Source organism: Hordeum vulgare, chromosome 7H (assembly GCF_904849725.1).
Source record: "Hordeum vulgare subsp. vulgare chromosome 7H, MorexV3_pseudomolecules_assembly, whole genome shotgun sequence".
NCBI lineage: Eukaryota > Viridiplantae > Streptophyta > Magnoliopsida > Poales > Poaceae > Hordeum > Hordeum vulgare.
Window position 1 is genome coordinate 603,753,180 of NC_058524.1, and position 14,146 is coordinate 603,767,325.

At 46.6% G+C, this 14,146-nt stretch overlaps 1 pseudogene; it reads right to left on the reverse strand.

Moving 5' to 3' along the window:
- Window positions 1-9,225, reverse strand: part of LOC123409465 — a 37,977-nt pseudogene extending 28,752 nt beyond the window's left edge.
- Window positions 9,226-14,146: the final 4,921 nt, after the last annotated feature.

The following is a 14,146-nucleotide window of genomic DNA, read 5'->3' on the forward strand; positions in this document are numbered from 1 at the left end:
AAATGAAATCCCTTTGTAAGAGATGAGTTCTCGTTCGAAACCCTCCTACTTCGAGAGAGATTGTCAGTTTTGTACACAAACTGCATCCAGTCTTTGTCGTAGCCCTCTCAACTTTTTAACACATTCTAAGTGGGTGAAATGATGATAGCATGCCAACTTTCAACATTTTCAGAGTTCATTTGTAGTGCTTTTCAATTTCAGGGTCAACTAGCTCAAAAAAAATAAGTAAATGCACGAAATATAACAAATGAAGTCAGAAATTGTTGAAATTTTGTGATGTGCCTTTGAATGGTGCATTTTGAACACACAAAAAGTATGGAGTTCAAATAAGTTTAAAAAAAATGAAATCCCTTTGTAAGAGATGAGTTCTCGTTCGAAACCGTGCTACTTCGAGAGAGATTGTCAGTTTTGTACACGAACTGCATCCAGTCTTTGTCGTAGCCCTCTCAACTTTTTAACACATGCTATGTGGGTGAAATGATGATGGCATGCCAACTTTCAACATTTGCAGAGTTCATTTGTAGTGCTTTTCAATTTCAGGGTCAACTAGCTCAAAAAAAATAAGTAAATGCACGAAATATAACAAATGAAGTCAGAAATTGTTGAAATTTTGTGATGTGCCTTTGAATGGTGCATTTTGAACACACAAAAAGTATGGAGTTCAAATAAGTTTAAAAAAATGAAATCCCTTTGTAAGAGATGAGTTCTCGTTCGTAACCCTGCTACTTCGAGAGAGATTGTCAGTTTCGTACACGAACTGCATCCAGTCTTTGTCGTAGCCCTCTCAACTTTTTAACACATGCTATGTGGGTGAAATGATGATATCATGCCAACTTTCAACATTTTCAGAGTTCATTTGTAGTGCTTTTCAATTTCAGGGTCAACTAGCTCAAAAAAAATATAGTAAATGCACGAAATATAACAAATGAAGTCAGAAATTGTTGAAATTTTGTGATGTGCCTTTGAATGGTGCATTTTGAACACACAAAAAGTATGGAGTTCAAATAAGTTCAAAAAAAAATGAAATCCCTTTGTAAGAGATGAGTTCTCGTTCGAAACCCTCCTACTTCGAGAGAGATTGTCAGTTTTGTACACGAACTGCATCCAGTCTTTGTCGTAGCCCTATCAACTTTTTAACACATGCTATGTGGGTGAAATGATGATAGCATGCCAACTTTCAACATTTTCAGAGTTCATTTGTAGTGCTTTTCAATTTCAGGGTCAACTAGCTCAAAAAAAAATAAGTAAATGCACGAAATATAACAAATTAAGTCAAAATAACAAAATAGATAATAGTTTGGATAGTCAAAATTATTAATTATGAAAATAAAAAATAGTTTTGCATTATTTATTCAATTTGAAACACTTTTCATTATCATAGTTTTGTCAAATTCTCAAATATGCAAAAAGAATTTTTAATAAACATAGTTTTTAATTGAAAATAACAAAATAGATAATAGTTTGGATAGTCAAAATTATTAATTATGAAAATGAAAAATAGTTTTGCATTATTTATTCAATTTGAAACACTTTTCATTATCATAGTTTTGTCAAATTCTCAAATATGCAAAAAGAATTTTTAATAAACATAGTTTTTAATTGAAAATAACAAAATAGATAATAGTTTGGATAGTCAAAATTATTAATTATGAAAATAAAAAATAGTTTTGCATTATTTATTCAATTTGAAACACTTTTCATTATCATAGTTTTGTCAAATTCTCAAATATGCAAAAGGAATTTTTAATAAAAATAGTTTTTATTGAAAATAACAAAATAGATAATAGTTTGGATAGTCAAAATTATTAATTATGAAAATAAAAAAAATTGAAACTATATGAGAAATCGTGGACAAAATTCGACCTGAATTCTCTTTGAATTCAGATTGAATTTTATCCACAATTTCGAATATAGTTTCAATTTTCAGTAAGTTTAGGCCCGTAAGCCTGCTTTAGGGAGGAGCTCGATGGAGAAGCTGCGACGGGGCTTATAAACAGGTGTTAGTCCCCCTCGCTGGGCGAGGTGGGACTAAATTTATCGTGCAGCCGAGGAGGGGCTTTAGTCCCGGATGGAGCCACGCCCCGGGACTAAAGACCCCCTTTAGTCCCGGCTCGAGCCACGCACCGGGACTAAAGACCCCCTGCTTCCCGCCTCTTGGTCTGCCCGAAAAGAGGCCTTTAGTCCCGGGTCGTGGCTCCACCCGGGACTAAAGGGGGTCCTTAGTCCCGGCTCGAGCCACGCACCGGGACTATAGATCCACCTATATAAGCGGGAGTTCGAAAATTTCCAACCCAATTCGTCCATTCCTCTCGTTCTCCTGTCCGGCACGGCACAGCGACGAACGTAACCAACGCCGTCAGGCTGCCCGCCGTCCTGCTCGCCGTCGGCCGTCCTCGTCGTCGCCGCGTCGTCCTCCTCGCTGGCGCGCCGTCCTCCTCGCCGTCGCGCCGTCCTCCTCGCCATCCTCGTCGCCGTAATCCTCGCCACCGTGCCGTCCTCCTCGCCGTCGCGCCGTCCTCCTCGTCGTCGCGCCGTCCTCCTATCCGTCGCGCCGTGCTCCTCGCCGTCGCGCCGTGCTCCTCGCCGTCGCGCCGTCCTCCTCGCCAACACTCCGGCCAGTAAGCTCCCCGCCCCCTCCTCCCCAACACTCCGGCTAGTATAGAAGAAAAGAAGAAAAAGGAGAAGAGAAGAAGAAAAAGAAGAAGAAAGGAAGAAAAAGGATAAGAAAAGAAGAAAAAGAAAAGATTTTTTTGTCATTTAATTCCTATTGTTATTAGGTTTGTGCTAGATTATTAGGGTTAGTAATATTTAGAATTAGGTTAGGGTTACAAGAAGAAGAAATATGAACAAAAATAAGAAAATAAGATTAGGAAAAATGAAAATAAGAAGAGAAGGAGAAGAAAAGAAGAAAAAGTGTATATTGTATAGTGTATATGCTTAAGTGTATAGTGTATATAGTGTATAGTGTATAAGGAGAGGAGGAATTTTGCTATAGTATTAATAGTTTAATTTTGCTATTGTATATGCTTAAGTGTTAATAGTTTATTTTTAGCAAGAAAATTAATAGAACTAGTTTATTTTTTTAGTTCATTTTACGATGCCTATCCCGCATCCTCGTCATCGACTCGGCGGAGGACACCTGCTTGATCAGATGGGCCCTGTCTGGGACGGGGCTCCGCCCGGCTGGTATTGGGAGGTGCTACCTTCCGGGGGGCGTAGGTTGGTGAGGAGCCAGCCCGTCGTTGACCCAATCCTTGTTTGGTGGCGGTCGCGTGGGCCAGTGAGGGTGCCGAGGCTTCCGGACACCGCGGAGGTGGTACGTCACCGTGTCAGCGAGGAGGATGAGCACGTCCGTCGCTACATGGTTGCGTTGGAGGGCAGGTTCGAGCATACCTGGCAGGTTCTTCGGGGATCTCAATGGAGCTATGATCCTGTGATGGTTCCTTCTCTTTGGGTGTCCACCGCCCGCGCCGATACCCGTCGGGCGCTACGGTTCTAGATGTATTAGTGATGCTATATGTATGATAGTATTCGAGGAGTATTAATGATAATATTCGACGATGTACGGACAAAAATGATGATGTATTAGCTTATAATTGAATGCATGCTAATTTGAATACTACTTTATTTTATGATTTGGTTTTGCTTAGTGAATGCTCAAATTGGAAATTTACTCCTACTTTGAATACTATGCAGAAATCTAGGAGTCTCAAATTGGAAAAGTACTCCTACTTTGGTTTTTGGTACAAAGGTTAAGAGAATCCGTTTTTTGCAGAACTATGGATCCACATATCAGGAACCTCGAAGAGGAAGAACTTCTGGAAGATATAATCAAAGACGGCCCCGACGTTGAACCAGCTGAATCTCTGTCGTTATATCTAAACCAGGACGTTGGAATGGAGGTCGAGCGACACGAAGATGAAGCCGATGGGGCAGGAGATAGGTCCAATGACGGAGAAGGTGATAGCTCCACTGATGGAGAAGCCGGTGAAGAGGAGAAGTCCGGCGAGGTATACATATGAAGTTCGACAATCACTTGTAATATGTGAAAAATATTGGAGATAGCTCTATATTGTATACACATACATTCATTTGACAAATGTTTCTCCCTCTTAGGCCTCCACATCGAGCAAAACTACGAAACGAGGCCCGACTAGAAAGTTGGATGCACGGACGCATTACACATTTGAGGTGATATTTCCTACGGGCGAACCCAAGCTTCCTAAGAATGCTGCTGACACATTCAAGAAGCAATGCGGAGTTCTCGTTAGGGATCACGTCCCGATCAGCGTTCGGGAGTGGAACAAGCGCAAAGGGGCAGCCGATAGTGACTATGTCGCCGAAAGGTACAAAGATAATCTTTGGAATGATCTCATGTCACATTTCAACCTGCCAGAATGTGAGAATGAAGAGGCCGCTGACAAACTGAGGGCCAAAGTCAAGCAGTGGACTCTGAAGAAGATGGCCGAACTGTTCCGTAGCTGGAAGAAGAAGCTATGGAAAAACTATCTGAAGACACAGAAAGTGCCAGTATTCGAGGGGTATCTAGCCAAGCACGCGAATCACTAGAAGGCATTTCAAGAGTACAAGGAGTCAGAAGATGCCCAGGCATTATCAGAAAAGAACAAGATAAATGCCGACAAGAAGATATATCACCACAAGCTGGGGCCAGGGGGCTATGAGACTGCCATCCTAAAGTGGGATAAGAAAGAGCAAGATCTGATAGATAAAGGCGTCGTACCTGAACCACTCCGTGATGATTGGGAATTGAGAGCAAGAAATTGGTTCCTTGCGCATGATGGGTCGTACGACGAAACAACAGCGGACCTCATCTGCAATGACAATCTTAGGATACCCAGGGAGAATTGGAAAAGGATAGTGAAAGAAATTAAGGAGGGAAGAAGAAAGTTCACTGCAGATAGAGAGAAAGATTTGCTCACACTGGTCCTCGGCAATGACGAACATGGAGGACGAACGCGAGGCTTCGGTCCTTCTTACCCGTGGTGGCTTGGGTTTGCCAGAGACCAAGACACTTACAGAAGCCGAGAGAGAGCAAAGAAGCGGCAGCGGGATGAGGAGAATTACAAGTTCAACCAGTTGCTTGCCAGGATTAACGAGCAACAGAAGCAGATTGATGAGCTTAGTGGAGTACCGCGCCAGGAAGATCCTGCAGTTGATATTACCGGCGCCCCATCTAAGCGGAAAAGCAGCGTGGCTGAATCTGAGGCCCCGCCCGACGATGAACGAAGAATGATAGAGGGCGGTCCCGGCTACCCCGTGGATGGAATTAAGGAGTCAACATCATGTGAACTCCATCAGAAATTCAAGAACATATCCATGAAGGTGGCCGTCCGACAAGCTTTACCTTCTGGCCCTGATGCACGCTGGCATGGCCGTGAGATTCCAGCTGGCTTTGCTAAAGTCGGGGTGGATGAAATCATGACGGGGTTTAATGATATGGAGCTCGACATAGCTGGACCCGAAGATGAGAGGACACTCGGAGAAGTACTGGGTGGAGTCATCCTATGGGACAAGAACTACATCAAGCTTCCAGGCTTGGCCCCAAGGACAACACCGCATCCGAGTCGTCGCAGGTCACCTACACCTCCATTACCTCCAAGCCCTCCACATGACGTCGGCCAGCACAACACGAGTCCATCTCGATCACCGCCGCCGGACTTGGGTCGTCCGTCTTCGCCGCCGCCCGCACATGATACTAAGCGGAAGCGTGCCAGCAAGAACGCTTCGTCGATGATTTCTAAGCGACGGAGCTCCCCAAAGCGCAAACTGTCGCCCCTCCCAAAGGTACCTCATGCTAATCTTCCTATCAGACCTTATGATCGTACCCCCGAGGAAAACGCCAGGATAGCAAAGGAACAACATGAGGCACAGATGAAAAGGAAGGAACCCGAGCCCCGCCCGAAATACACCGAGAAGAACATAGCATGGGCAGAAGACTTCATAACCACTCCATCACAGTATGACTTACACTATAAGCCTGATGACTATACACGCACATTGCAGAAGGAAGTGAAAAAGAGCAAGTCACATGCAAGTGCAAGTGGGAGCAAATCAAGTTCAACTACAAGCAAGAAAAAATCAGACGTTCCTCAGCTTGGACAACAGGCCAAACAGTCGATCCCACCCCTCAAGGTATTAACCGAGAATGTTCCCCCTCCGGTGCAGGGGCAAGCTTTTGAAAACGCAAATGAGTTGGCATATGAATGTGGTATCTCGGTTGAAAATTTGCTGGCTAATTCCCAAGACGACAGGATACCCAAGGCTGTGGTAGCCCCTAAGCCACAGTTTGTCATGGGAGAGCCTTTGGTCAGCAAAGATGATCTCCCAACAAATATGCGTTACTTGCATAAATGGTACTTAAGTGAATCAAAGAATGGGAGAACGATGATCGTGCTGAGTGTCCCACAGGAGTACTACGGCCGCTCCGAAGAAATCCATATCGACTTTGATGAACTCTTCGAGATGTACAATGGCGACGCCCTCGACAAATCGCTTATGAGTTGCTATTGTCTGTAAGTTTTTCAATTCGTTGTCTACATACAACTTGTTTAGTTATTTCAATTCATTGTCTATATATAACTTGTACTCTATTATGAAGAATGAAGATTCTGGAGTGTAAAAGTAAGAGCATCATAAATATCGGGTTTATTGATCCAGATAAAATACATATAGCGACGCTAACTAATTATCCCAAGGAGACGGAGGAAAACCTTCTAAGGTTTCTAAGAGATCAAAATTTCTGTGACCACATACTGTTTCCATACAACTTCAGGTGAGGGTCTTTACTCTGTTGTGTCCATTTACTTATAAGTGTAATTGATAAGTTACTCACACACACACACACACATATATATATATATACATGTGCAGCTTCCATTGGATTCTGTTTAACATTCAAATTGATAAGGGAATAGTTGATGCCTTCGACCCATTATCTAGACCCTTGGAACAGTTCCAAAGCCTGCAGGACATGCTCCAAGTGTAATTTTAATCATTCTTGCGCTCTATCGGTCTCTTTCGATGATTTTTTTGATATATCAATTAATGAAAAACTTAGCAAATCATTATCCTTGTCGGGCAGGGTTTGGAATCGGTTCAAGTGCGTGACTCCCGGTAACTTTCTTGAGAAGCTGACCTTTAGAGCGACTCAGGTAAGTAGTAGTATGATATACTTCTATTAATTTTCAATACATTTATGATGCTAGATTATTATTTTGATTATATATATTCCATTCTCGTAAAGTGCGACCAGCAGCCACGGGGAACGCATCTATGCGGATACTATGTTTGCGAGACCATTCGCACGTTTACCTCTTAGTTCAAGGAGCAAAGATTCGACGTAAGCAATGAACATTCACACCTCTATTTTTACCCGTCATTCTTTGTTATCATGATTGATATTCATATTCATGTCCTCTTCTTATATAGCACGAGGCCATGAGGACGAAGGTCCTACCAGAGCAACGCGCGATTGCTGTTGCAGAGGAGCTTGCGGGATTTCTGAGGACGGAAGCTATAGAAGACAAATGACGATTTAGTGTAGCTAAGGGCCATTACTGATGTTCGTCCATGTAATCGAATAGACGGGCTCTAGTCCCGATAATTCAGATCTCCATATAATTGTATATGATCGCTTGTAAGATGAGTTAATCTTATATATATATATATGCATAATTATTTCTATTTTAAATTATATGAAAATTAATTCCCGAACACAAAACCAGGCATCACGTTAATCTCCTGAACACCTAAACCCTAAACCCTAAAACCAAAAAATAATTTCATTCAAAAAAAAGCAAAAAACCAGCAAAATCTGAAAATCTTGAGTCCCGGTCCGTGTAACGAGCCGGGACTAAAGGGCCTGCCCCTGGGGCGCTATGAGGCGCCCACGTGGAGCACCTTTAGTCCCGGCGTGTAAGAGGGCCGGGACGAAAAGGTTAGGCCTTTAGTCCCACCCCTTTAGTCCCGGTTGGTGAACCGGGACTAAAGCCCCTTACGGGCCGGGGCTATAGGCCCTGTCCCCACTAGTGAAAAATGCCCGTGCGTTGCTACGGGTCTAGGGACAATGGTTGAAACGAGGGGTGCGACTTCTGTTTAGTCTATTTTTTCCAACTTTGAAGCACATTCTTCCAGAGTTCAGCTACTAATTGAAAACCGAACTATGTTTTGTCACCCATGGTTTAGCATGCACTTGTACAAACCGGAATCAGCAATGCTCGGTAATAATTTATGTACTTATTTCATTCTCGTCTTGGCATATATGGTTCCGCCATGTGTTTGTGTCACAATGGGCACAAAGGATTTAAATATTTTGTCAAAAATGTAGAACTAAACCCATAAATTAACTTTTTTTTCTTTGTTTTAATCCCCTTGTTTGCATGGGCGACGTGTGTCGTTTGGCCCTCCCACCGCTAATTCTCTCTGAACCTTATCTTCTTGGTCTTCCACACACCCAGCGTGCCTTCCCCACCACACCTTTGCTTCTCCTTTTTCTCCTTTCTCGAGCAGCACACGAGGACGACCGTGACCAAGAACCATCCCATGAGTGCTCAATGCCTCCTCCAATGGGTCTCGAGCGCTGGTACTGTGTCGCCACCTCCTTGCACGACGCCCCTCCACATCTCTAGCAGGCCGGAACAGCAGAGATGGGTTGAGCTTCGACGGGACGGGGGTCAACAGAAAGGGCAAGGGGGCGTTGCCGTTCAGGGCCATTCCTTCTCCGAGCTCTGCGGGCCGCAGCGGCAGCTCCTCCGCCACCTCCCTCGATCGCGCCGCAACATTGAGAGCGGGGCCTTCGGAGGCGAGGGAGTAGAGCTCCGCGGCGGCCGGCGGGGAAGTGCGGGTGGAGCGGACCGACCCCGTGGTGGCGAATCTCGGCCTTGTGGACCATCCTCGGGACCTTCTTCTTGCACTTGCCGTCGATGACGGGCCTGCGGATCGGAAGCTACTACGTCAGCAGTAGTGGGGCATGAGCACGGCCCTCGCGCGCGTCCATTTACTCCCGGCGTGAGCTCCATTCATACAACGATGGAGATAAACAGTGGAATAACCCATTGACTGAAAGGCGACCCCAAACGAAACGAGATCTGGAACCGCACCAAGAGCGAGCAAGGGGCCTTACCCACGGAGGACGAGCTTCTCGGCGGCGCCGGCGCTGGTGGCTGGGGTGGCGTCTCCCCTCGCGGCGGGCAGCATGGCGACCATACCCTGCTCGCGAGACGTCTGAAGGATTACGTAGTAGAAACCAAGAACACTGCTGCCGTCAGCCGCGGACCGACAGAAACCAAGAAGAGGGCGGTCGGAAGCAGACGACGCGCGTACCTAGAACGGAAACGGATCGGAGGAAAACGGGTCGCTTGCTGCCGTCGCCGTGCGGCCTCGCTCGTTGTGCTTGTTGGTTCGCGCGAGGGCGGAGAGTCGAGAAAAAGGAGCAACAGGAGGAGGAAACGGGATGGAGGGGGCGCATGGCGTGCCCGTTCCGTTGCGCGGGCGGTGGCGATGGGGTGTAGGGGAGCCCACGCGTCCGTGGCGAGAGAGGCGAGGAGGGCGCGTGGGCGGCACCGTGGCGCGCCCCGGCCTGGCGCGTGCCGCTGCGTGCGCTTCCGCTATTTCTATCTCGGCTGCGGCCGCACGGGAGGGATTGCCCCCGTGCGCCACTCTGCTCACAGCCGGTGTTAGCGCGCCTCGCGTCGTCCCGGTCGTCCGCGCCGCCCCTTCCCGGTGGCCCCCCGCATCGCCCCGTCCCGATCGTCCGCGCCGCCCCTTCCCGGTGGCCTCCCGCACCGCCCCGCGTTGGCCCGACCTCTCCGCCTCCACGTGCTCGCGCCCCTGCGCTCCGCCCGCCCCCTCAGCCTCGTTTCTCCGGCGACAAGGTCGTTCCTCGAGCTCCCTCGCCTCCAAGCTCCATCGCCTTCTCGCCCGTCAGCATGAAAAATCTAAAAGACAGGTCGTGTCCTCTCCTCCTGTCAGCCGTCGCACCACGCCCCACACCCAGCCGCCGCGGCGTGTCGCCCCAACCGTTCTCGAGCGTCTGAACGGGAGGGGATCCCGATCCAGAGCCGTCGCCCACTGGTTCTTCTTTTTCCTCCTCTTGAATCACTTAAAACTGTAGTGCGGGTTGAATAACAAAAATGATAGGAGCTTTTTTGCAAAAAGGCTGTGACGGACGACATAAGCAAACTGCGCTTTATTATTAAAGGAGATTAGGAAGTGATTAGGGAGAGATTTTATTTTATATTTACATTTATATAAATTTTCATTGGATAACTAAACGTTCACACGCCAGAAACTAAACGTCCTGCTAAATCTCTAGATCGCCGGAGTCGTTGAGTCAACCCGAGTCCACGCGCACAGAAGCGAGTCCTCCTGCCTTGCTGCTCTCCTCACTCCTCTGTAGTCTGTACAACCCACCACCACCTCGCCAGATTCGGGACCGGGACTGGGAGCAAAGCACACCACTCCCGTCGGTCGCCGGAGAGGACTCGTGCCTTCCATACACCAGCCGCCCGTCCACCTCACCATCCTCGCTGGAGACAAGCCGCCGCAGAGCAGCCACACCATTAATTAGATCCAATCGACCACAGCAATAATGCAGGTCGCGAATGGGGCGCTAAGCCCCCTCCTCCGCAAGCTCAGCGAGCTGCTCGCGGCCGAGTTCACCCTCAGCAGCCGCGTGAAGAAGGGCGTCCAGTCCCTCACCACGGAGCTGGAGATGATGTACGTCCGCCGGCAGGTCCGGGTCTGGGCGGCCAAGGTCCGGGAGCTCTCAAACAACATGGAGGACGCCGTGGACGCCTACATGGTCCGCCTGTACGACGGCAGCCATGGCGACCTCGGCCCCAACAACCTCAAGAACAGGGTCAACAAGTTCTTCAAGCGGACCAAGAAGCTGTTCAGCAAGGGCAAGGCTCTGCATCATATCTCCGGCGCCATCCAAGACGCCTAGGAGCTCACCAAGGAGCTAGGTGAGCTCGGCGGCGTTGAGCGCCAAAGAGGCGAAACTGGTGGAGCTCCATCTGGACCTCAACCTTCTTCCTCTGCTGGCGGCGGTGAGGCCCCGCCCCTCTTCTCCCCCTACCCGCCCCCGCCAGTCTTCTCCCCGTCCAGCCTCCACTTCACGGAGCGCCGCCATCAGACTGCCGCGGACGGGCAAGGAACAACACGAGAAGGTGAATTACGCTAGAGATGGCCGGAGGTGGAGGATGCCGGGATATGGAGGACGGTGAAGAGATGGGATCCGGGGGGAAGGGGCAGCGTGCGGCGGCGAAGGATTAGGCCGGCGGCGCACTGTGAGGCGGGGCATGGAGGTGGAGATTGGATTAGGAGCATCGTGCGGGTGTTTTTTTTCGCCCGTACCGATCCGCGTGCCCCACGCCTCGTCTGTTAATAACGAAACGTTATGTCAGTGAAAACAGGAATGTGGGTTAATTATCATAAAATATGAGGTTTTTTTTGCAAAAACGGCGGCGGCGGGTTTTCTGACAGAAGCGCTAGCCTCTTTATTATTAGGTAAAGATTTTAACGGGTACTACGGCGGGCTTTCACCTGCTTGAGCTATATGCATTATCTTTATATATGTAAAATCGGGAAAGGAAAAAGCCCGTGGGAACGCACGGGCGTTCTACTAGTTTTGATAACAGATCAGTGGTAATTTTCGGTAATACTTATAATTAGATCATGTCTGTCATTAGCCTAGACCTTTTTTTTTCAGCTTAGCGTAGACGATTTAATTAGGCAAACGATACGTCATTTATAATTGGCTGAAACTCTGTACCGTGCCCCCGCCCTGCTACGCACCTGTGCCGTGGCATGTTTTTTTTTTTAAAACCTCCGTGCCGTGGCATGCTTGATACCTCGAGCAAGTTCATGCTCAAACGTCCGGCTTGAAGATCTCCGCCGCGCGGGTGTTCGGGCCGCGGCTCGAGAAGGACGCCATTCTAGGGGAAGGAGGCGTCGGGCCGACCACGGTGCCCCGGAACACGATCGTCGCGGTAGGCGATGCCTGCGCCCTGATGTACATCTTGATCTTCTCGCCGACGACGAATGGGACGCCCGTGGCGGGGAGGACATGGGGCGTGGTGATGGACTGCTCACCGTACACTACGTCGCTAATGCGGATTGCTCCGGCACCACCGGCGAGCTTGACGGCGTGTCCTTTCGCAGCCCGGACGACCATGTTGGGGTCGCACAAGACGATCTTCCCGGCCACCATGGTCGCGTTCAGCTACCCGACTTGGCACACATTCGAGCCCATGTCCTCGCCGAGGACCAGTGGTATCTTGGTCGAGCCCAGTGGCTGGCCCGCGTAGAGAGAAGTACCCGTGAAGGTCTCGCTGTTGCCGAGAACGACGTCGGCTGGGAACTGGCGGTTGAGGGTGGATGCGCCGACCGTCAAGAACCATGGCGCGACGTTGACGGCGGTGGACTCTCGGGTCCGGAGTTTCCCGCGGAAGCGGAGACGACGATGCCCTTGCTGACGGCGTGGAATGCGCCCACGGCGGTCGTATTGCCATAAAATTCCGGGGCCTTGCCGACGGCGCCGAGCGAGACGGAGATAACGTCGACACCGTCCGCGGTGGCCTCATCAAACGCGGCGAGGATGTCAGAGCTCGCGCACCCTTTCCAGCACACTTTCCAGCAAAATTAATATGTTTTTTATTTTTCGTGCTCCATTCTTTCTCTTTTATTTCCTTTCGTTTTAATGCTTTCTTTGTCTTTTAATATTTTTTTCCATTTTCATGCTCTGTATTATCTATTTTTATTTATTTTTCTTTTCGAGGACACTATTATTTTCTCTTTTGTGCTGATATTTTTCCATTCTTTTTTGATATATTTCACCATTTTTTTGTTTTCGTTTCAATTTAGTGCTTTCTTTTTTGTTTTAATATGTTTTTTATTTTTCGTGCTCCATTCTTTTTCATTTATTTCCTTTCGTTTTAATGCTTTCTTTGTCGTTTTAATATTTTTTTCCCATTTTCATGCTCTGTATTATCTATTTTTATTTATTTTTTATTTTCATGCTTCATTTTTTTCGTTTTCGCCACTCTAACTATTTTCCCTTTTGCGCTGATACTTTTCCATTCTTTTTTGACATATTTCGGCGCAATTTTTGTTTTTGTTCCATTTTAGCCCTTTCTTTTCTGTTTTTTGTGCTTTTTTCATTTTAATGCTTTTTTTTACGTTTATTGTTCTTTTTGTTTTATTTCTTTCCATTTTAATACTTTCTTTTCTGTTTTAATAATTTTTCCCATTTTCGTGCTCTACATTATCTGTTTTAATATATTTTTTATTTTCATGCTTTGTTTTTTTGTTTTCGACGATTCTGACTATTTTCCTTTTGTGCTGATGTTTTTTCATTCTTTTTTGACATATTTCGACGCAATTTTTGTTTTGTTTCATTTTAGAGCTTTCTTTTCTGTTTTAATTTTTTCCGTTTTTGTGTTTCTTTTCATTTTAATGCTTTCCTTTTTATGTTTATTATTCTTTTCGTTTTATTTCTTTCCGTTTCAAAGCTTTCTTTTCAGTTTTAATTTTTTTTCATTTTTGTGCTCTATTTCATCTGTTTTAATATAGTTTTCATTTTCATGCTTTATGTTTTCGTTTCCGACGTCTGTACTATTTTCTCTTTTGTGCTGTTATTTTTTCATTCTTTTTAACATATTTCACCGTTTTTTGTTTTTGTTTCAATTTAGTGCTTTCTTTGCTGTTTTAATATGTTTTTCGTTTTTTGTGCTTTTTTTGACATATTTCACAGCTCTTTTTGTTTTTGTTTCATTTCAGTGCTTTCTGAAAGGACCGATATGGTTGACTAGAGGGGGGGATAAATAGGCAACGACCACTTTTTAATTAATCTTAGCAACTTAGGATAAGCATCATACGGGTTCACTAAAATTGCAACACCGAGGTGAACCTATATGAAGCTAACAACAAGAACAACTAAGACAAGTAAGAGATAGACAACAACATAAGCATACACGAAGTAAAGATTAGAGATAACCACAAGTGGAACCAATGAAGACGAGGATGTGTTACCGAAGTTCCTTCCCTTTGACAGAAAGTACGTCTCCGTTGGAGCGGTGTGGAGGCACAATGCTCCCCAATAAGCCACTAGGGCCACCGTATTCTC